Source organism: Puma concolor, chromosome B2 (genome assembly GCF_028749965.1).
Source record: "Puma concolor isolate L17-30 chromosome B2, mPumCon1.1.hap2, whole genome shotgun sequence".
Lineage (NCBI taxonomy): Eukaryota > Metazoa > Chordata > Mammalia > Carnivora > Felidae > Puma > Puma concolor.
The window spans coordinates 145,515,710-145,537,304 of NC_141671.1; the positions used below are offsets into that span (position 1 = coordinate 145,515,710).

Here is a 21,595-nt window from a genome sequence, read left to right on the forward strand (position 1 = left end):
GAGAGGTCTTTTATTTCAGTCAAAGTCAGCTACACACTCAGAGGGACAAGCTTAAGTTCCACACTCAGCCACAGAAGCTCAAGTTCCATAAAAAAGCTTAACCTTCTCTCCAGAGTCAATATCATTAAGACAACCTATACCCTTTGTCTGAAATAGAGGCTTCCCAGGGTGAATTTGCTTCCAAGAGGAAAAAGATGGGCAAACCAAACTGTTTTTTTAATTTGATTTAGAGTAAAAAATCCTAATTTTCCATAACCTATTACCAGCAAGGTGACAGGAGACAGGAGTTGATGTTCCCTAGGTCCAACCATAAGGGCAATCTTTTCTCTTGCAAGGATGTGAGAAGTTCATTCAAGCCCTTGCTTCCAACTGTAGCAGCTCCTGTTCTCATTCAATTTTTGGCAAAATCTACTCAAGAGGTTTCAGCTTCATCCAAGAAGCTTTTGAGACTTGGGAAAATATGTTGAGAAATAAAAGATGTCATGAAAAACTACAGACTCAGCTCAATTCCCAACATAATCATTTCCATTCTCCTTTGGTACTTGTTGTGGGAGCTGAGTACTTCACATGGAAAACAATGATCAATTTCTAATAGCACAAGGATATATTTAGAAGTTAGATGCGTCTTTAAAAATAGTCTTGTTGAGGGGTGCCTGGGCGACCGAGTTGGTTAAGCGTCTGGCTTCAGCTCAGGTCATGATCTCACTGTTCGTGGGTTGAAGCCCTGTGTTGGGCTCTGTGCTAACAGCTTAGAGCCTGGAGCCCGCTTTGGATTCTGTGTCTCCCTCTCTCTCTGCCCCTGCCCCGCTCTCACTCTGTCTCTGTCTCTCAAAAATAAATAAATGTTTTAAAAAAAGTTTTTTTAAATAGTCTTGTTGAATTCTACACTTAAGTGCATTTCTTTTTTCTTTTTTTTTTAATGTTTATTTATCTTGGAGAGAGAGAGAGGGGGTGAGGAAGTGGGATGGGGAGGGGCAGAGAGAGAGGGAGACAGAGAATCCCAAGTAAGCACTGCACTGTCAGTGTAGAGCCGGACACAGGCTTGAACCCATGCACAGTGAGATCATGACCTGAACTGAAATCAAGAGTCAGATGCTCAACCAACTGAGCCACCCCGGTGCCCCGAATTCTACACTTACATGCATTTCTAAATATATATTATACATCAATTAAAAGTAAAGTTCACAAAATAGTATTGCTTTCCCAAGATTATCAGTCATTGTTTATGTACACACTTAACTGTATACATAATTGTATAGAATTAGCCCATATCCGAAAATTATTTCTACAGTATACAGGCTTATTTCTTCTCGTTATCTAGTCATTCTCTTTGTGCTAGGTTTAAAATTTCCTTCCACATAATTATATGATTAATAGTAACTTTACATTATGCCTTCAAAAACACAGTTTTAATGAAAACATTTCAAATTTTAAAAATCTCCTTGGGGTTCTACTTCCACCTAAGAGGTAGAAAGCTACAAGGGTATTGACCCATTGTAATAAGGAGAAAAATCCAGAAAAAAAAAAGTAGTATCACAGCGTTTCTTGAACCCATCAGAGAGCTGACCTTATGGGGCAACCAATCAAGTAGTCCAAAATCCAAGGAGGATAGGCTTCCCCAGGAGAGTTGGGATGCACGTACTAGCTCATGTGTGAAACAGCACCAGAGGAAGGGGGAGTTGCCATATAAGTAGGGAAAAAGAAATCAGCTATACTTTTACAGAATTTCTAAAGGTCAACAGTGGGCTAACATGACAGCATAGAATCCGTGGAGGCCCCAGATATGAAGGGAGTTTGTACTAACTTACAGGATCTTTTCTACAGACCTCTGTGGGTGGCCCACAAGAAAGCTCAGGTGCGGGGTAGGAGACAGAGAGAGCCCTCCCTAGTGACATTGATGGTGGGAAGCAGAGCAGCTGCCGTGATGACAAAGGCTTGAAGCCTTGCCCTTTGGGGATTTTTCTCACAGAAATGAACATCTTGAGCTTCTCAGGGAAGCAAACCTTGTCATCACCAGGGCACAGGTAAAGATCCATTGTTGCTGTGGAAAGTACAGGACAACAAAACAGAAATGAACAAACGAAAAATAAAACCTTTATTCCTGGGGAGGGGAAGGAAATAATCCAGGGCCCAGGGTTCTATACAAATATAATTAGGGACCTACTCCTGGTTGAGGGTGGAAGATTCTCTTCTAATCAGTGTCTGCCACAGATACAAGGCAAAGCTTGGCTGATGGGTTCATGCCACACATAAGGGTAAAATACGTGACAACTGGGGCACCTGGGTGGCTCAGTCACTTAGGCGTCTGACTTCGGCTCGGGTCATGATCTCATGGTTCGTGAGTCTGAGTCCCGCATCGGGCTCTGCGCTGACAGCTGGGAGCCTGGAGCCTACTTCAGATCTGTGTCTTCCTCTCTCCCTGTTCCTCCCCTGCTCATGCTCTCTCTCTCTCTCTCAAAAGTAAATAAATATTTAAAAAATAAAAAATATATGACAACTATTGTACCAAAGATAAAAGAGAGGGATCAGAGCATATTGTTGTAGGGTTCTTACAATGTATGTGAAGTGGTATCATTCACTTAATGATAAATTGAACATGTATATGATGAATCCTAGGGCAATCACTAAAAAATGTTGGGAAAGAAATCATTACTAATAAGCATTGACTATAAAGGGGCCTAAAGAAATGTTGGGGATGAGATATTTACTTGTTTATTTTTTGCAGCAGTTATAAGAATTCCTAGAACCATACACCTAAAGCAGTGGATTTTAGGGTATGCAAATTATACTTCAGTTACTCTGACCTCTACCCCTAAACAAGAACAAAATATGATCTCCCAAGGCTGTTCCACCTCTCCTCTTTCCTCTTCTCTTCTTTGCTAAAAAGTTAAATTTTAGAGCCAGGCTGGTAGGCTTAGCAAGGTCGGCATATATGTGTGTGGAGGAGCCACAGTTGGCCCAAGTGGAGTCTCAGAGTCTGTCAAGAGTGTGGGAGGCATCTCCTGAGTTGTGGCCTTTCATGAGATGTCACAGCTCAAGAGGATGAGGAGGACGTCACTATGTGGGACAAGCCTGGTAGAGGGAGTCAGATCTCAAAGACAGTGAGTATGGCATCTACTGAAGTGGGAAGTCAGATCCTATGAGTGTTAGTAAAGCTTTCAAAGGTCGGGGGGGGGCAGGGTTCAGCAAAGGATGGTAAAGGATGAGTGAAGAGTATGTCCATTTGAGAGGAAGGCCCAACATGGGTGCTGGAACTTAAGCAGGTAAAGAGAATATATGGGCGAGATGGGGGTGATCCATCATAGGGATTAGGATCCAGAGCAGGGCAAGAAAGGTGTCCACATAGGGTATGAGATGGCCCAGCATGGTGGTGGCTAGGAGTGAGGAACAGAGCCTGAAGAAGGTGAGCAGGACATCCACACAGAATACAGTGTTGGAGCCCAAGCAGAGGGAGGGGGGCTTCCTCCTCTGTCATGCTGGAACACATGGTTTCAACTGCAACTTTGCTCAGGGAAAAAGGCCTACTGAAGATTCCAGTTGAATTGGAATTGTTGCAAATACACAGCCAAATGGACTGAATGGAAGGAGAATGCTTGTTCCATTGGCATTCAGCAGCACCAGGGAGATGCAGCTTCTCTGCAAAATCTGGGGGAGCTTCTGGCAGAACCACAAGAGTAGACCTGTCACCACTTGCATTCCCCCAGTGGATTTATGGCTACCGGTATTCGTGAGGCTAAGTGCACGGTGTCAAATAGAGCCAAGTATGGAGGACAACCATGGACACTTGCAATAACGACACAGCTCAGTTGAGAACGGAGGCAGGAGTGACATTCCCGGGGAAATGGTAGAAAAGAACTTGCATCCATCTCCCCCTGTTGAGATCCTTTCTGTCTTTCAAATCCCATAATTATCAATTCTCCTTTGAAACCATTTTCCCAGTCTTCTGCACAGGTGCAAGCTTTTTCTTCCATGTACCCCATAGTGTTTTTAAAACCTTTAATTATGGAAATTATTAAATAGATTCAAAGTAAAGACAATTGCACAATCAACAGCATTTGCCACATGTCCATCACTCGGCTTCAGCAGTTACGCACACAATGCCAATTGGCCCTCGACGCATTGCACTCGGGTTCCTTTTTTTGGACAAGGATAATCTGAACTTTGAGTTCTTTCTGTAGATGCCTCACATATTCATCCCCCCGTCCACTTCCCCCCCAAATACCAGATTCCACACGGTGGGACCTGTATTGTGTATCAGTGTGATCGCCACTGTCCTCAGCAAACGCTTGGAACCTATCTGCTCAACTGCATTGAATTAATGAGAACCCAGTCCTTCTGTGTGAGTTTTCTCTCTCTAAATACCAGAGGCAAATTTCTCCCCAAGGACTGCTTGATTTTTAATTTGGAAATAGGAAAGTTCTGCAGAGATAACAAAGCATAGTGGGGTTGGGCTGGCTTGGTCTGGATCACACCTCCACGGGGTATAGGTTTCTGGCAGCAGGTTACTTGACCTGTGGGTCTCAGTTTTATCATCTGTGAAATGGCAAAGATTATATCTACTGTACATTTGACTTTAAGAACTTGGGGATTGTGTGTGTGTATGTGTGTGTGTGTGTGTGTGTGTGTGTATTGATCCAACACCATGGCAGTGTAACAATATCTAGTTGTAGAATAGTTAGACTTAAGGAAGACAGCATGACTCTTCCTAAGCTTGTAGTCCATTCCTGAGAGTACTTCTGAAAGCCTTGGGCTCCAACAAAACCACTTACCCAGTGAGAAGTGAGACAGATTTGGGGATCCCTCTGAGTGGGAGGAATGACTGCCAGTCATGTTTCTCAACTTGAGGACACTGCAGACTATACATTTAATGACACCAGGCCAAAAACATTTTTCTAAATAAAAGACAGTTGCAACTCTGTTAATAATTCCATTTCAAAATGTTATTCCCCATGGATTATACTAATTAGAATAATATGGGAACATTATCCCCCTCTTCTTGGTAAACCATTCAACTGGCATTAACCTTAAGTGGTGCATATACATATGGCAAGCCATATTTATGTATTCATATTCATTGGTATACTTTGTTTAGGGTATAGGGTTTGCAACTGGTAGATAAAGCCTAAAGTAATTCTTATTAACTAAAAAATATTCTCTAACTCTGAGGAGGTTTGAGTAGACAGTATACCTATAGAAGCAAACTAGTAAGACCGTCAATAATCATTTGCTGCAAATTTTATTTGGTTTCCAATCCAATTTGTGTGAACCAGATCTGCAAAGTTTATTTAGCTATATAAGATCTGTATTTCAGGTTAAAAGTATACACATCTCACAATGATTGCTGGTGATAAGAAGGGAAAGATAAGTTTGGACAAAGGATGGGTATACAAGGTACAGATTAGAAGTATTGCTTAAAATATAATTTCAGGGGCGCCTGGGTGGCGCAGTCGGTTAAGCGTCCGACTTCAGCCAGGTCACGATCTCACGGTCCGTGAGTTCGAGCCCCGCGTCGGGCTCTGGGCTGATGGCTTGGAGCCTGGAGCCTGTTTCGATTCTGTGTCTCCCTCTCTCTCTGCCCCTCCCCCGTTCATGCTCTGTCTCTCTCTGTCCCAAAAATAAATAAACGTTGGAAAAAAAAATTTTTTTTAATAAAATATAATTTCATGGATCCCTCACCATTTCGTAGGTTCATACGGATCCATTGCAGCATAAAAGGGCTCATATTCAATAATCCTTCACAATTTGGGAAAGCAGAAAGAGATATCTTTTCTTCTTGGCACCTGGTTGGCAAGTAAAACACAGGCTAGCCATGCAGGACGGTTCGTGGAGCTCTTCCTCAGGTCTGCTGAAGTGTGAAGGGAACAAGAGAGATGGAGAAGTGTTCGTGCATGTGTCCACTGTGGCCCAAAGCAAAGCTTCTGGTGGAGCCTATGGCTCGGTTCTCCATAAGTATCACAACACAACCACGTCAGACAGGATGGTTTCCCAGCCCTGCCCACCTCACTACTCTACACAGGTCACGTGTGTGTGCGTGTATGTGCGCATGTGCACGAGGAGGGGAAAAACATGGAAGGGGACTAAGACAACATGGTACATGTCCCAAAGAAGGGAAAAAGTGGTCTTTTATACTTTCCCTCTCTGGGTCTCTATTTCACTTCTTACCTCTTTCCTCCGCCCATTCACAAACCTCCTTCACACGTCCGAGTTTGACTGGACGTACTCGCCATAGAATAGATTTATGCATTACAAGGTGACCACAGCCCACACCTCCCCTCTGACCTCCAACTGATAGGATCTCTCCATTGCTGCCACCTTTCTTTCCTGGGTCCTGATCAAAGCATCTGCGTATCACTTCTCTCCCCCACCTCTCCCCCCAGGTCATGGGTGTGACACTACCCCTACCCTCCCCCCCCTCCCCCCCCCGCAGATGTGCACTGCCGATCCCCCTGGCACCTCTGCACCACTGTCAGGGGAACAGAACGTTTTTGTATCCTCTCCACGGTGGATGCCTCCCTTCTGCCTCAGTGATCCACAAGCCATTTCTTTCCTACCAACGCTGCTCTCTGTTGTGCAGGGTCCTTCCCCATAAGGCCTGTTGCCCTTCTGCATTCAGAGACAAAGCTGAGGTTCCCCACCCCCCAAGGTTTCTGGGATTTCTTTCATTCTCCCATCTTCAGGGGCTGGGCCCAAAACAGAGTGGAATATCTTCCTCCGGAACTCACTAGCATCTGAGCCCAAACCAATCACCAACAGAGAAACTTCTCGTCTGTCCTAACATCATCACACGCTCTTCCCCACTCCATGTATAGAAGTTGTATGTCCCAGGGGCACCTGGGTGGCGCAGTCGGTTGAGCGTCCGACTTCAGCCAGGTCACAATCTCGCGGTCCGTGAGTTCGAGCCCCGCGTCGGGCTCTGGGCTGATGGCTCAGAGCCTGGAGCCTGTTTCCGATTCTGTGTCTCCCTCTCTCTCTGCACCTCGCCCGTTCATGCTCTGTCTCTCTCTGTCCCAAAAATAAATAAACGTTGAAAAAAAAATTAAAAAAAAAAGAAGTTGTATGTCCCAAATTCCATAGACCCTTTTCCTCCTTATAGTCAAGGTCAAGCTTGTGAATCCCTAGAGAAAATTCTCCCCCAAACTTCCAGCTCTTGTATAGAAACTGAGCCAAGATTTTGATTCTACTCTCGGCTAACCATCCCTTTCCCCGAGGTTTCTGCACAAAGAACGCCATCAATGCCACCAGTGGTGGGGCAAGTAATGGGTACAGGGGACCACCGTGGAGGGAACCTCAAGGATTACCTCAAAAATACTATATTGCCAAGTTACCGGTGTCCCATTGTCAGCGCTAACCCCAAAATGTAACCTCTGACTAGGAGAAAGATGGCAGCAGGAAAGGTTATGTTCCAGTATCATGGCCCACCAACAGAGGTGGCTGCTTTGCTACGTTTTCATATTGGCCCCATATTAAGTCACAGACTGGGTGGCTTAAACAACGGAAACATATCGGAAACGTATCGTCTCAGAGTTCTGGAAGCCAGAAGTGCGAGATCCAGGTGCAGCCACGCTTGGTTCCTTCTGAGGGCTGTGAGGAAATTTTGTTCCATCTTCTCTTCTAGATTCTGGTGGTTTGCCGACAGTCTTTGAGGCTCCTTGTTTGCAGATGGCGTTCTCCCTGTGCCTTCACATTGTCTTCCTTCTGTATGTGCCTTGTTTTTTGCACATGCCATTCTTTTCGTAAAGACAAGATTCATATTCATTCTGCACATGGTATTCTCTTTGCAAAGACAAAATATCCATATCATAGATTAGGAGCCCACTCTACTCCAGTATGACCTCATCTTGGCTTAATTACATCTGCAATGACTCTATTTTCAAATAAAGTCACGTTCTGAGGTACCAGTTATGAGGATTCCAATATATGACTGAGGTGCACGGCGGGTACACGACTCAACTCGTAACAGACCCTTTCCTCTTCCCCCAGTTGCTCTGAACAGTTTGAGAGTCAAAAGATTGGACCCAAGGTCGGCTTCTGCTACCTCTCTCATTAAAGAGACACGTCTTCTCTGTCTCAACCTCTTAATTCCGGAGAGCCACGTTGTTTACACAGCGGGACCTGGGATCCGAAACTCTGACTTGAGCAGTCAACATGATTTACGATCGACAATTATAAGATCAAGACGACTAGGTGGAACAGGTCTAAACTGGTGTTTAACTCCACTTTGATTTGATTTCATTTCATTCCAGTGCCCACAGAGGCTCTTCTTACAACTGTGTCTTTTTTTATCAGTAATTTTCAGCTTTTAGGAGTAACCTCAATTTCATGTACTCATTTCATTTAGCTCCAAATTAAATTACCATTTATATTTAACCACAATTCCAGTGCTAATTAAGCCAAGCCTGTGGCATAACATCTGGCCGCAGTCCTAACCTAGCACGAGTGAGCGCGTGCATGCCTAGGAAGTCCCTAGCTCGTTAATAAGCTAGCTCATTAGGTAACCCTTTTTCTTTCTCCTTTTGAAATTGCAGACAAGCCATACACGTTGTGAGGTCTGAGTCTGAGAGCGCAGGCACTAATAAATTCATGAACCCTTATTTCCAAGACATCCGTGTTCTCATTGTTCACTCCCCTTCCAGCACTGAGGTTGTGTTGGGGCAGACGCTGATAGCCCAGGGTTGTCTTGTCTTTAGATGGAGCTTCTCCTCATGACAGGAAGAGGGCGTGAGTGTTTCTTCCCTCCCCTGAAGGGGCTCTAAGGACAATAAATGCTCCATCTTTCCTCCAGAATCATAATGGAGAGCAGGGTTTGATCCAGGACATCAAGTTTTAGAGGACAAAGAATCAGGTAGTTATTTTAAATATTGCACAGCTTCTGAGCCCCCTTCCCCCTCACCCCCTGAAAATTTGCCTGGTCGCACAGCCACCATGACAAGTGCATTCGGGCCCTCCTCAGCCACCTGGTCCCTGAGGAGCTGCTGGGACCCAGAGCCAAGCTCCCTGCCTTCCCTCCGCTTTCCTGCTGAACAGGCACCTCATTGTTTAGGGAGCTCATGTTTGCCATAGGCTAAAATTACCTCCTCCATCCCAGATTCACTTTTTCTGCCAGCTCACAGTGTAAAGATACTACCAGAATTTTTTTTTTTTTTTTTTTGCCAGATTTGAGTTACCTTTAATGTCAAACATATAGGCGGCAAGGGAAATGGTCATGCATATTTCCAAATACATTGTATTATCTCTAGTATCAATTGAAAAATGAAATTTTAATGGATGCTGAACATTCAGTTTGCCACTCATGTTATACGGCTATTCCCACACAGCCCCAAAGATGTATTGGCTGATAACAAAGTTTATACTTGCTCAGAACACTTTTAAAAACTGAGGCCAAGTGGAGCATGGATGACCTCTCAACAGATCATACTAGTCAATGCACACAACTAGATTATGCAGCATGAGAAAACCCAAATCAGAGAAGCAACAGGGGAAAGTCAACGGAGAATTGTCTATAACAGCAGAATCCAGGGGACAAGCCAGAGGAACTGATCGACAGAATTTTAAAAGCAATATCTGGGAAAATATTAGGATCCAGTTTGGGAATGCGTGCTAAGCTAAAAAACTAAAAGGATCAAGGAAGTAACAGGAAATCGGAGCAGCCCGACTGATTTTCCGCAGAGAGGGATTCCTCAGCACAGTACTTTTCTTGACGTTTCCAAATTCTCCCATTTAGACCTAGGTACTCGTTGGTGTTCACGCATCTGAAATATTGGATCTTTGGCAACTATGGTTACATAACGTTTGCATTTTTTGCAAGTTCATTTCATTATTCTATTATCTTTTAAAACTATGCAAAATATTGTCAACAGAGAGAAATTAATCATATTGCTCGAACTGGGATGCTTGATTTGTCCATAGTTACAGTATTTACCATGGAAATGGATGAACAGAGAATCCTCGGGTCACCTGCTGACACCAATACTGGCTTGGACATGTTTCTGGAATGGGAAAGAATATTTGGCCAACAATGGTAAAAAATGAACTTCCACTCCTAGCTCAAACTTCCAACTAGATTTCTAACAACTTCCCCTCCGAACACATACACCCCTTAAGAGTTTTCTCTGCTTTGTCCCATTTATTTCTGCCACTTACTCTGTAGTTAAGTCCTTTAGATTCTGCAAGCCACTGGAAATACACAGACTGACTGCATTTTTCTATTGGTTTCTTTTATTGCAATGTGGTACAGGAGTAAAATGCCCTGCAGTCTGATGGGCCATAACGAGAAACGGTCTTCCGCTACCAAGGCCTTGATCATGCGCTGGTGGATTTGGGGGGAATGAGATGTGTAAACAGCACATCACTAACAGAGTAGTTTTGTAAGACTAAGACTGGATCTTGTTGTAAAACCAGTTGAAGTGGGAGAGGTTGTGGATTCAATTCATAGTTCATTCAATAAATATGTCATGAAAGTTGATATTAGGTTTGATATTGCTCTGGCTGCTAGAGATTCAGCAATGAACGTAAGAAAGCCCACCCGTCAAGTAAATGATATTACAATATTTGTGGAGGAGGGGGGAGTGGGAGACAGAGGATGAACAAATAAATAAATATGCAGGCTAGCAGGTGATACATTTATGAAGAGAACGAAACAAAATTGGGTCCAGGAGAGGAAGCGATGGCTGGCAGGGACAGGGGTTTGTTTTGTACGCGGGAGTCAGTGTAAGCCTCTGATAAGTGGTTATTTACGCTCCACCAACCCACCCCTCCCTGCCCCCACCGTAGGATTTCTTTACACAGCCCATTCCCTTCCAGTCCACAGCCCACACAGTTGGCTTATGACACTCTACCCCTTTGGGGCCAGAAAACAAAAAATGAGCATCGTTCACCATTAACTTCAAAAGCCACTGAGCCAGGTATAAAACAGAAAGGGTTTGAAAAGAGATGTGGTCTGGCATAATCGTTTCTGCCGCCTTCCCTCCTGGCATCCAGATTTGATAACATGCCTCGGGGCTGGGACGGGCATGGAGAGTTGAGTATGAAGCATAAACAGGGAATACATCTGATGGAGTTTCCCAGACATGACTAGACAAAAATCATGTCTGGATGTGTTTAGCTTTTAACTGAACGGGGCTCAGAACCAGAAATATACCTAATCGTTCTACTTCTGAAAAATCAAGTTAAATTCTGCCCCTTCCAGCTCATGACGACGAGAACCAGTTCCTGCCACACAAAACTAAACCAGTCAGTTGCGTGGGGATGTACAAGACTTCGTAAGAGCAGCAAGGATGCCATCAGCCAGCCTGCGAAGCTCCCCTGAAGATTTGTGTCGTGCACGGAAGTGTGAGCGTTGAAGCAAGCCCCGAGCCTGGGTCAAATCCCAGATGCCCCACAACTGACCAACTGTCGCTTAGGCTGCTGCTCCCTCCTATTCAAAACTGCCATAGTGATATCTGGCTTTATGTTTTCTGTGAGAATTAAGGTATTTGAACATTTGTAAAGTGCTAGAGTTGAAACTGCCATTGGATGTTGGTGGCTGCCAGGCCACATATCCGCTCTAGGGAAAGCCTCTCCAGGCAGGGTTTTTTGTTTTTTTTTACTCTTGGTGGCCCTTGTCACACAGTGCCACGGGGGTCACACAGGTGCACAAGCCAAAGATAACGAGGATCCCAGCAGGACATGAGGTGCCTTTGGGTAAAACTGAGCGGTGACCTATTAACATTCCCTTCCTTGGTGTGGCTGGGGCAGATGCACACACGAGATGCTTGACCTGCTTCTCAATATGTCTGAGCCACCATCCGAGCCCTCCCTGAAGCCTCCTCCTCCTATAATCCCCATCTCAGGAGGCTCTGGGACTTGGAGTGACTTTATAGCTCAGAAGAAGCCGACAGCCCCATGTGGCTCTTGGTTCCCTTTGGGTTCTTGCCGTAAACCCTCATTTTATATAACCTCAAAGAGCACATGAATATCCGTTTGCATCAATAAATAAATACAGCATATAAACAAACCCATAAAATACAAGTAAACTAACAAATAACATGCAAAGCTGTTCTTGGGCAAGTTGCCAACAAAGCAATAGGTCTTTTGGGATGGTGAAGGGGTGCTCTGCAGCTATGTGGGCTGTATCGTTTGTTAGACACTGTGTTTTATAACAGCAGGTGGAGACGAGCCCGTTGTCCGCCCCACGGACCCCTTCCCCTTCCTGGAAGTCCTCTCTCTTTAGAACCGGAAGTGGGTGCCTTGGCCAGGGAAGCATGGAGGGCCTCAGGGCTGATGGCAAGGTGGGGCTCCCTCCTGTGTTCCGGACCTTTGACTTCCTCTCGTCGTGGTCACGGGGGTCCTGGCCTCCCTAGGGACTTCGGATTAAGTCACGGTGGCTGTCTCAGAGCGTGTGTCTGAGGACTGAAGGAGCTGCTTTGGAGACCCGGGGAAGGGATGGAAGGAACAGGGGCCCCCGCAGCTGTCTTTCCTCCCACAGCAGCCACCCCAGCGTGGGGTAGAGGTGCTGCTGCTCTCTGTGTGCCACATCCAGCTGCTGCAGAGAAATGGCCGTCCCCAACACACCCATAGCATTTGGAGTATGTTTAGTCACCTGCAGATAGTTACAAACTGTCCTGGAGGGGTTGGTGCTAGATGTTTTGGGGACCACTCTTCTAGACAGGAGAGCACTCCAGGAGCTGCCTAGGAGGAGACGGTTTTGGAGGCGCAGGGGGATGTGTTGGAGACAAAGCATGCGTTCTGACCAGAGAGGGACAGAGCCCCACCAGTCACCACCCAGCGAGGGCGACTCATTTAAGGGAGGTCAGCGTCTTCCAGAAATGCTCCGCTCTTTTCCTGACCTAAAAGCACAGTTTTCTATTTATCTTTTGTAGACTGGTCTCATGAACAATTCACTTTTAATCAGAGCCAATCGTCTTATCAGTAAAGTAGTTGAAAAAGCTTCCCACGTGGAGGCAGACCAGACATTTGTGAAGAGCTGTGCCGGCTCATGTTGACAAAAAGCTTTAGAGACAAGATAAGATCTTTTTCAAGATGTCTTTCCTTTTCTAATGAGAAAATGTTTCTTGCAATCAATGCGATCATCGCTCAGTAATCTCTCAAGCCTGGGGCTGAAATCTGTAGCTAGATTATTTTTTTGTTTTGTTTTTTTTTTGGTCAGCCATATTCAAACTCTTTCAAGTTTGATGGAAGGAGTAAGAAGAAGGGACGGTAAAGAGGGTACGTCTTTTGTGGGTTTTTTCCCTCCTAAAAAAAAGGTGGTAGTTACTGGAAAGGAGACTTTGAAAGGATGTAACAGATTCAGGCGCTCAGTCACAGCTTGCTGATTTCCTCCTCCGTGCACCCGCTGAGTCAGGCCCTGGGAACAGAACCGGCCACGGAGTTACAGAGTAGCTTGGGAGATAGACGTTTCTCAAATACCACGGAAACAGATGTGTAATTATGAGTCGGGCTAACTGTCACAGCGTTCAGGAGCTGTGAGCATGTCAGGTGCAGATTGACCGATTCTGAGGGAGGGACTGGGGGTAAAGCTAGCATGAGAGGGGAGGCATGAGTAGTGCCGGGCCTAGGGAATGGCATGTGCAAATGTCCTGGGAGAGGATACAGCTCTGAGAATTCTTGGAGCAGGAAGAAGGCTGCAACATCTTGAGAGCAGGGAGCAAGCAACAGAGTGGGATGAAGGGAGAGTCTGGAAGGACCCAGACCACATAAGGCATCAGTGGCTAAAGCCCTATAAAAGTGAATGGAGAGGTTGGGAGGGCAGTGAGGAGCAGGGTGTAATTAGATTTACATTAAGGAAAAAAATTTTTTAATGTTTATTTATTTTGAGATAGAGAGCGTGCGCGCATGCAGGGGCAGAAAGAGAAGGAGAGAGAATCCCAAGCATGCTCTGCGCGGTCAGCACAGAGCCCAACGCGGGACTCAGACCCACAAACCATGAGATCACGACCTGAGCCAAAATCAAAAGTGGGGTGCTTAACCGACTGAACCACCCCTTAATTGGATTTACATTTTCAGGCCAACCTGGCTGCAGGAGGAAGGATTGGAGCCTGAGGAAACTCTGGGGCAGGAAGGCCTGGAGAGAGGCCATCGCGGTGGAGTTGGTCCTCGAGCCCCAGTCTGGAGAGGAGGTGACGGGGAGAAGGAGAAATGGAGCAGCCAACAGAGGTAGTAGGGGTGAAATTGGGAAGACCCAGCCACAGACTGGATATGGGGGGGTGGGGGGAGTGCCAGGGCGGCTTCCAGGTTTTTACTGCGCACAGAACAGGAAATACTGGTTTTTCAATTTTGTTTACATTTCTATCAGTTTCCTAGAGCTGCCATCACAAAATTACCTCAAACTACGTGGCTTGAAGGGACAGAAATTTATTCTCCGATAGTTCTGGAGGCCAGAGGTGTGAAATAAAGGTGTCAGCAGGGCTGGGCTGCCTCTGAAGCCTCTAGGGGAGAATCCTTCCTTGCCTTTTCTTGGCTACGGGCAATGCCAGTAGCCCTTGGCATTCTTTGGCCTACAGCTGCTTCACTCCAATCTCTGCATCTGTCTTCGTGCGGCCTTCCTTCCATGTGTGTTCCGTCTCCATGTCTAAATCTCTGTCTCCTTTTCTTACTAGGACCCCAGTCATTGGATTTTAACTTGATTACATTTGCAGGTACTCTTTCCGAATAAGGTGACATTCACAGGTCCCAGGGATTAGGACTTCAGTGTATCTTTTGGGGGGACACAATTCAACCCACTACATCTTAGGATAATATTCTGTTGTAGCTGTTGATAATGTGTACAGACATTAAATTTGCTGATATTTTCCCTGAATCTCTCAGTTGTCCTCAGTATTGTTTTCCAACTTGTAGATTTCATATAGCATGGTCAATTTCAACAGCCCTACAAAGGAGTTCAGATTGGTGGGGTCCCTATTATGAATTCATTTTATAGCTTACTAGTTTCTCTGTAATTAAAGACCTTTCCCATTTTCCTAAAAGGTCTTTTGGGTGAAGATTTCTATGGTTAATTTTATTGATGACTTTTATTTTTTTCCTACGGAAATATGGCAAAAGACTATCTCCAAAGATGATAACAGTAGAATTTTATTAAGAATATCATGTGTGTGACGGTCTTATTACCCTGAAAGAGGGTTTCACTGGTCCAGGTCCCCAGCTTCTGGAAGAACTAACATACCTAAGCCATGCCAAATTTGTGGTGGTTCTTTTATTGAAGTATACATGCCTCCAAATGCATTTCTCTAAAGACCCGGTCCCATGGTAAATACGGTGCCCTCAAGGCAGAACCACTAGAAGTTTTCCAGAGTTAAAGTATTGTGGCAAATCTCAAATTGTTGCAAATGCTTGTATATTCATCCGTGTTCATGTATGTAACTTTCTCTAAAACAATAGTTTGAAAAATGGCCCAATTTATTTTCATAAATCTTTAGGAAAAATGAATAAATTATTGTAATTTTCTAATCCTGTAACTATGTATATTCTGTAAGTTTATATACCCAGAATATGATTTTCATCAGGCATAGCATTATTTACCTTTGTCACTTGGCCTATTCCATTTATTATAGTCAACACTGCTATCAGGGTTCTATCAATAGGCCTTCAATCTGGCCTCTACTAAGATGCATAGATTATAGTTCAGCCTACCGAGAGACCTGTCCATGCTCCTGTTGGCTGTGATAAGTAAACCCCCCAGGCCCCACTGAGATCCCTACCTGCTAGCATTTGGGTTCCTTGACCTTCTAAACATACCTCTGGGTCCCATAAAGTCTCAGGATCTTGAATATTGCCACTTAGTTCAGCTATAGCCATGAGCTTCTTAATCCCAAATTAATAACTAAACCTGAAGGTGATCTCCACACTATTCCTTTTTTTTTTTACAGCTTTATTGAGATATAATTGATACATAAAATTATATAAGTTGAACATGATTTGACATATGTATATATTAAAAAATGACTACCACAATAAGTTGACTTAATAACTCATCACTTCATATAATTAGCTTTTTTTTATTGAGATGGTGGGTGATGAGAACATTTGAGATTTACTCTCTTAGCAATTTGCAAGCATACATTACAATATTGTTAACTTAATCACCATGATCCCCAGAACTTAATCATCTTATAACTGGAAGTTTGTACCCTTTGACCAACGTCTCTATTTTCCCAACTCACGGCACCTGGCAACCAGCATCCTACTGTTCCTATGAGTTTGACTCTTTAATATTCCACACGTGAGTGAGATCGTGCAGTACTTTTCTTCCTCTGTCTGACTGACTTCACTTAGCACAATGCCTTCAAGGTCCATCTATGTTGCCGCTCATAGCTTAATAATACTCATTGTATTTATATTCTTGCATTACATTTATATTCCCATTTTTATTTAGTTGCTGTGAATATCCAATTTTCCTAACACCATTTATTTAAGAAACTACCCTTTCCCCATTGCATATGCTTGGCTTCCTTATCAAATATTAGTTGACAGTATAGCACGGGTTTATTTCTGTTTTTTTTTTTTTTTATTTTGTTCTATGGGTCTATGCATCTGTTTTATGCTAGTACCATCATATTTTGATTACTATACATTTGTAATCTGGTTTGCGATCAGGAAATGTAAAGCCTCCAGGTTTGTTTTTTCTCAAGCCTGGTTTGGCTTTTCAGGGTCTTTTGTGGTTCTATATGAATTTTAGGATTGTTTTCATTTCTGTGACAATTTCCACTGGAATTTTAATAGGCATTGCATTGAATCTATAAATGGATTTTGGTACTGTGGGTATTTTAACATTACCTTTTCTGATCCATGAACATGGGCTATCTTTCATTTATTTGTATCTTTTGGCATTTCTTTCATCAGTGTCTTATAATTTTCAGTATACAGATCTTTCACTTCATTGGTTAAATATATTCCTAAGAATTTTATTGTTTTTGATGCCATTGTAAATGTGATTGTTTTCTTTCTTTTTCAGAGAGCTCACTGTTACTGTGTAGCTATGATCTCTTATGTTGATTTTGTATCCTGAAACTTTACTAAATTTATTTGTTTCAACAGGTTTTTAGTGGAATCATTAAAATTTTCTCTACATAAAATCATATCATCTGTAAATAAAGACAATTTTACTTCTTCCTTTCCAATTTGGATGCCTTTTACCCCTTTCTATGTCTAATTCCTCTAGCTAAGATTTCCAGTACTATGTTGAATAGAGAGGATGGAAGTGGGCACCCTTGTGTTGCTTTTGATCTTAGAGGAAAAACTTCATTTTTCACCATTGTGATATTAGCTGTGGACTTGTCATATATGTCCTTGATTATGGTGAGGTATATTCTTTCTATATCTACTTTGTTGAAGGTTTTTATCATGAAAAGATGTGGAATTATCCAACGCTTTTTCTGTATCTATTGGGATGATCATGTAATTTTTATCTTTCTTTCTATTAATGTGGTATATCCCGTTTATTGATTTGCATATGCAAACCATTCTTGCTTCCCATGGATAAATCCCACTTGATCACAGTATGCTCTTTTTTTGAAAATGTACTGTTGCATTCAGTTTGCTAGTATTTTGTTGAAGATTTTTGCATCTATCCATATTCATCAGGGATATTGATCTGGAGTTTTCTTTTCTTGTAGTGTCCTTATCTGGGTAATGCTGGCTTTATAAAATGAGTTTGAAAGTGTTCCCTTATCTTCATTTTTTTGGAAGAGTTTGAGAAGGATTGGTATTAATTGTTCTTTAAATGTTTGGTAGAATTCCCCCGTGAAGCCATCTGGTCCTGGAGCTGCTTTTGACTGGAAGTTTTTGATTACTAACTCAATCTCCTCTTTGTTATTGGTCCGTTCAAATTTTCTCATTTTTAATGATTCAGTCGTGGTAGGTTGTATGCTTCTACAAATTTATCCTTTTCTTTAGGCTTTTCCAACTTGTTGTTGTGTAATTGTTCAGAGTGGTCTCTTATGGTCTGCCTTTCTGTGATATCAGTGATAATGTCTCTCTCCTCTTTCCATTAATAATTTTATTTAATTGAGTCCTCTCTCTCTTTTCTTCTTGGTAAGTCTAGCTAAAAGTTGATTTTGTTTCTCTTTTCAAAAAACTAACTCTTAGTTTTATTGGTCTGCACCATTCTTGAAGACTGATTCTGGCCAAGGTAAAGAGTCAAAAGGAATAAAGCTTCAATTTAGTAGCGGCCTGGGACATTCATTGATTCAATTCACCACCATCTGTTGAGCATTTATTATATGTCAAACGCCGTGCAGTAAACTGTGTACAGATTAAAGGCCAGGTATTTCCTTCAAAGAGCTCACAGTCCAGCAGGCGAGAAAGAACACAGAGTGGGCCATTTAGTAGAGTAGCAATTGCTTCATAGTGATAACTGGGAGAAAATGTACTGCTACCTCAGATTCTGATCATTCAAACTGAGCTAGATTACCCTATATCCCTGGTCCTCTGGCCGATGAACAGCCTTGTCCTGTTGGAATTGATGCCTATACTGGGCATTTTCCCTTTAACCCGCTGTGTCCATCTTGTTCTGTGCTGGGTTCTATAGGCAGCTGCAACATCATCCATTGCCCTAGGCTTACAGTGGCATTTACAAGCAACAACTCAGAAGACAGAAGGAGCTGAGTTGCAGACTGAGTGTTGGTGGCTTCCCCAAAGAATGTAACTCCCTCCACATGGCCCCCTCTCTCTCAGGAATCCAGTGAGCATTTCTGGCCTTCCCCCATCAGGCCCAGGGGGCAAAAGGTCTCCTTGTTGAAATTGGCCCTATGGTGTTTCATCATTCCATGTTCATTTCTTTTAAGCTTATTCATGTTTTTGCAAATAATCGTAATATTAAACTTTCCTTAATTATCCCCATTTAATGTGCCATCTTTTCCTGATGAGATGCTTGTATCCTTGCTTTACCCTTGAACTTGTTGCTGAAGGTCATGGGTTGTTGGGATCATTTCTAAGGAATGTGATAGGTTGATATTCGAGTATCAAAGTTTGCAAATTACCTACTTCTTTATGTAAGTTAGAACCGATTCAAATATATGCCTATGAAAGCATCACTCTCCCTGGAATTATTCCATCCTTTCTTGTGCAAGAGCGAAGGTGGAATCGCAGCAATCAGCTGGGACTTTCTCCTAAGTGTGACACACATGGGAGGACCATCTTGTGTCCCCTCAAAGTTCTCCCCAGAATGGATTCCCCAGCCCTGTTCCTCTTTCTGGAGGATGTCCCGTGCACTTGTCCCTGGATCAATGAGCTTCTTAGTACATTTCCTGGATGAAATCTGAATGTCTGAACACCTGTGTTGGGATATAGCCTCTGCCCCACCCAGAGCCCCAAGCATACCTTCCCCACTGCACCTTTGTTACATTAGCATTGTTTCTTCACAGACACCTCTGCCTTACTGTTTTGCCTTTTCAGAAGACAGTGAAGGATACCAAGAAACCTGACCGAAACTCTGTAACTGAACACACCCTGGGGAATTCTTTTGCAAATACTACTGGGTTTGGGTGGGTTTCCATCACTGGCTTTGCCTGGACACATCAGATTCACCTTGAAGGAATTCACTAAAAGAAACCACCTGGTGCTATGAAGTTGTGTCTGAAACCACCATGACTTGTTTCAGTTGATCAGCAGGTAAGGAATGATGAATTATGATCTCAAATAAAAAGAAAGCATGTGAGCAGAAGAGGAAGGAGAAAGAGAGCAAGCAGCTCAGCCATGTAGGCAGATAAACTGTCCCAAGAAGCCTGTCTGTGGCCGTCTGGGAGAATGTTCCTCTGCGAATTCCTCTCTCACCACAGATCACAATAAAGTCAGAGACGGTCACGGTCTGGAGGCGGAGACATTGTTCTTTATTCCATGTAAGTCATAAAAATGGAAAGCCTTTTTCTCTTTTGCTAAGAGATCAGCTTACCAAACGGGTTTGGGGAAGGGGGTGGGTGAGTAAATGTGGTCAATTTGATTAGAAGGTCTAGGAGCCAATTCTTTCTTCACAGTTCATTTCCTTTTTGCGAGAAATCTGTTTCTACAAAAGAACACTGTCCTGATTGACTTAATAGAAAGTGGAGTTTTAAAAGTTTATAATGGCACAATCAGATCCATAATCGCTGATTAACATGAGATTTGTGAAGACACATGGTAAGTAAACAACTCCTTTAAGTTTTTAAAGCATTACGTATGACTGTATTTTTTAATGGCCCCTTTTAGCATGTGATGACCATACCTGGTCCCCAACTTATATTGGACCACCCAGGATAAAGGGGCTTAAAGTGAATGAAGGATCCATAAAAGACATACAGACGCAGGGAATAGGGATCACACCAAGTACTTAAACACCTAGCACAGGAGAGACTATTTTATCCATTCTGGAAGATTATATCATAAAGGAGTATTCTTCAAACAGCTAAAAAGACACAAAAACAGTAGTGCTGTTTCTGTAAATACAATCCTGCACAAGCCACTACATGTCAGATTGATGAACCTCCTCCAGTTGATGCTGGCATGGGCCCCGGGTCTAGCACTCCCACTCACCATTCCTCCGAGGCCCCTACTTGGAACCCTGGCACTCTAAAGGAAACAGTTTGGAAACCTCTGGAAGCATTGGCTCAGCTGTTCTCCATATACATTCAAGACAGTCCAAGAGTAAATGGATTTGAGATATGGGAGTAGGAATGTCGGATAAAATAAAGGACTTTTAAAACATTGCACAGAAGCCCCCGAACAAGATTCCAGTGGCTCCTAATTGTTGATAAAAGGAAATACAAAAGCACCTCCTTTAAGGCCACCCAGAACTGAGCATTCTGCCTAACCCGGGAACCCTGAGGTCATGATCTGGCCTCAGTCTTTCTCTCCAACCTAACCTTCCACTGCTGGTCCGTCTCTCCCAGGTAGCACAACAGCGTCCTGTGGCTGTTGGGTTCCCACCCACCGGCCGCATCTGAAATGGAGCAAGTCTGAATTGAGATGTGCCAGAGAATAAAAGTGGATTTTGAAGATATAGTATGAATAAAGAATATAAATGTCTCATTAGTCATTTTTATTGGGGCCCCCGGGTGGCTTAGTCAGTTAAGGGTCCGACTCCTGCTTTTGGCTCAGGTGATGATCTCACAGTTCATGAGTTGGAACCCTGCATCAGACTCTGTGCTAACAGCACAGGGCCTATTTGGGATTCTCTCTGTCTTCCTCTCTCTCTCTGCACCCCCCACCTGCCTCATACATGTGCACTCTTTCTCAAAATAAATAAACTTAAAAAAATAATTTTTATTTTAATTGCATCACATTTTTGACATGTTGGGCTAAACAAAACATATTATTAAAATTAATTTTACCTGTTCCTTTCTCCTTTTTAAAAAATGTGGCTGCTGGAAAAAGTGCATTACCTATGTTGCTCGCTTGCACCTTCGGCTGGCATTATACTTCCATTAGCACGGCTCTAGCTGTGGTCACCAAGTCGGATGACCACAGAGGCTGGCTGGTGACACGGGTGGTCCCCCTGGGAGTCTGCAGGCAGCGATGGGGACCGTGGAGTACGTGCCTACAGCCAGGCGCGAACAGGGCCTCAACTGTTCCTACCTCTCCCAAGTTTGTTTGTTTTTTAATTCAAGTATAGTTGAAACATCACCTAAGT

At 43.5% G+C, this 21,595-nt stretch overlaps 1 long non-coding RNA gene across 2 annotated transcripts; it reads left to right on the forward strand.

Moving 5' to 3' along the window:
* Positions 1 to 13,505: 13,505 nt before the first annotated feature.
* LOC147581344 (uncharacterized) lies at positions 13,506 to 20,991 on the forward strand. 2 transcript variants are annotated; one of them, XR_015251692.1, is made up of 4 exons: positions 13,506 to 14,151; positions 19,387 to 19,602; positions 19,770 to 19,829; positions 19,965 to 20,991. It is a non-coding gene; the product is annotated as an uncharacterized LOC147581344 (long non-coding RNA). The 2 variants fall into 2 exon arrangements; XR_015251691.1 differs by having other exon boundaries at positions 19,387 to 19,829.
* Positions 20,992 to 21,595: the final 604 nt, after the last annotated feature.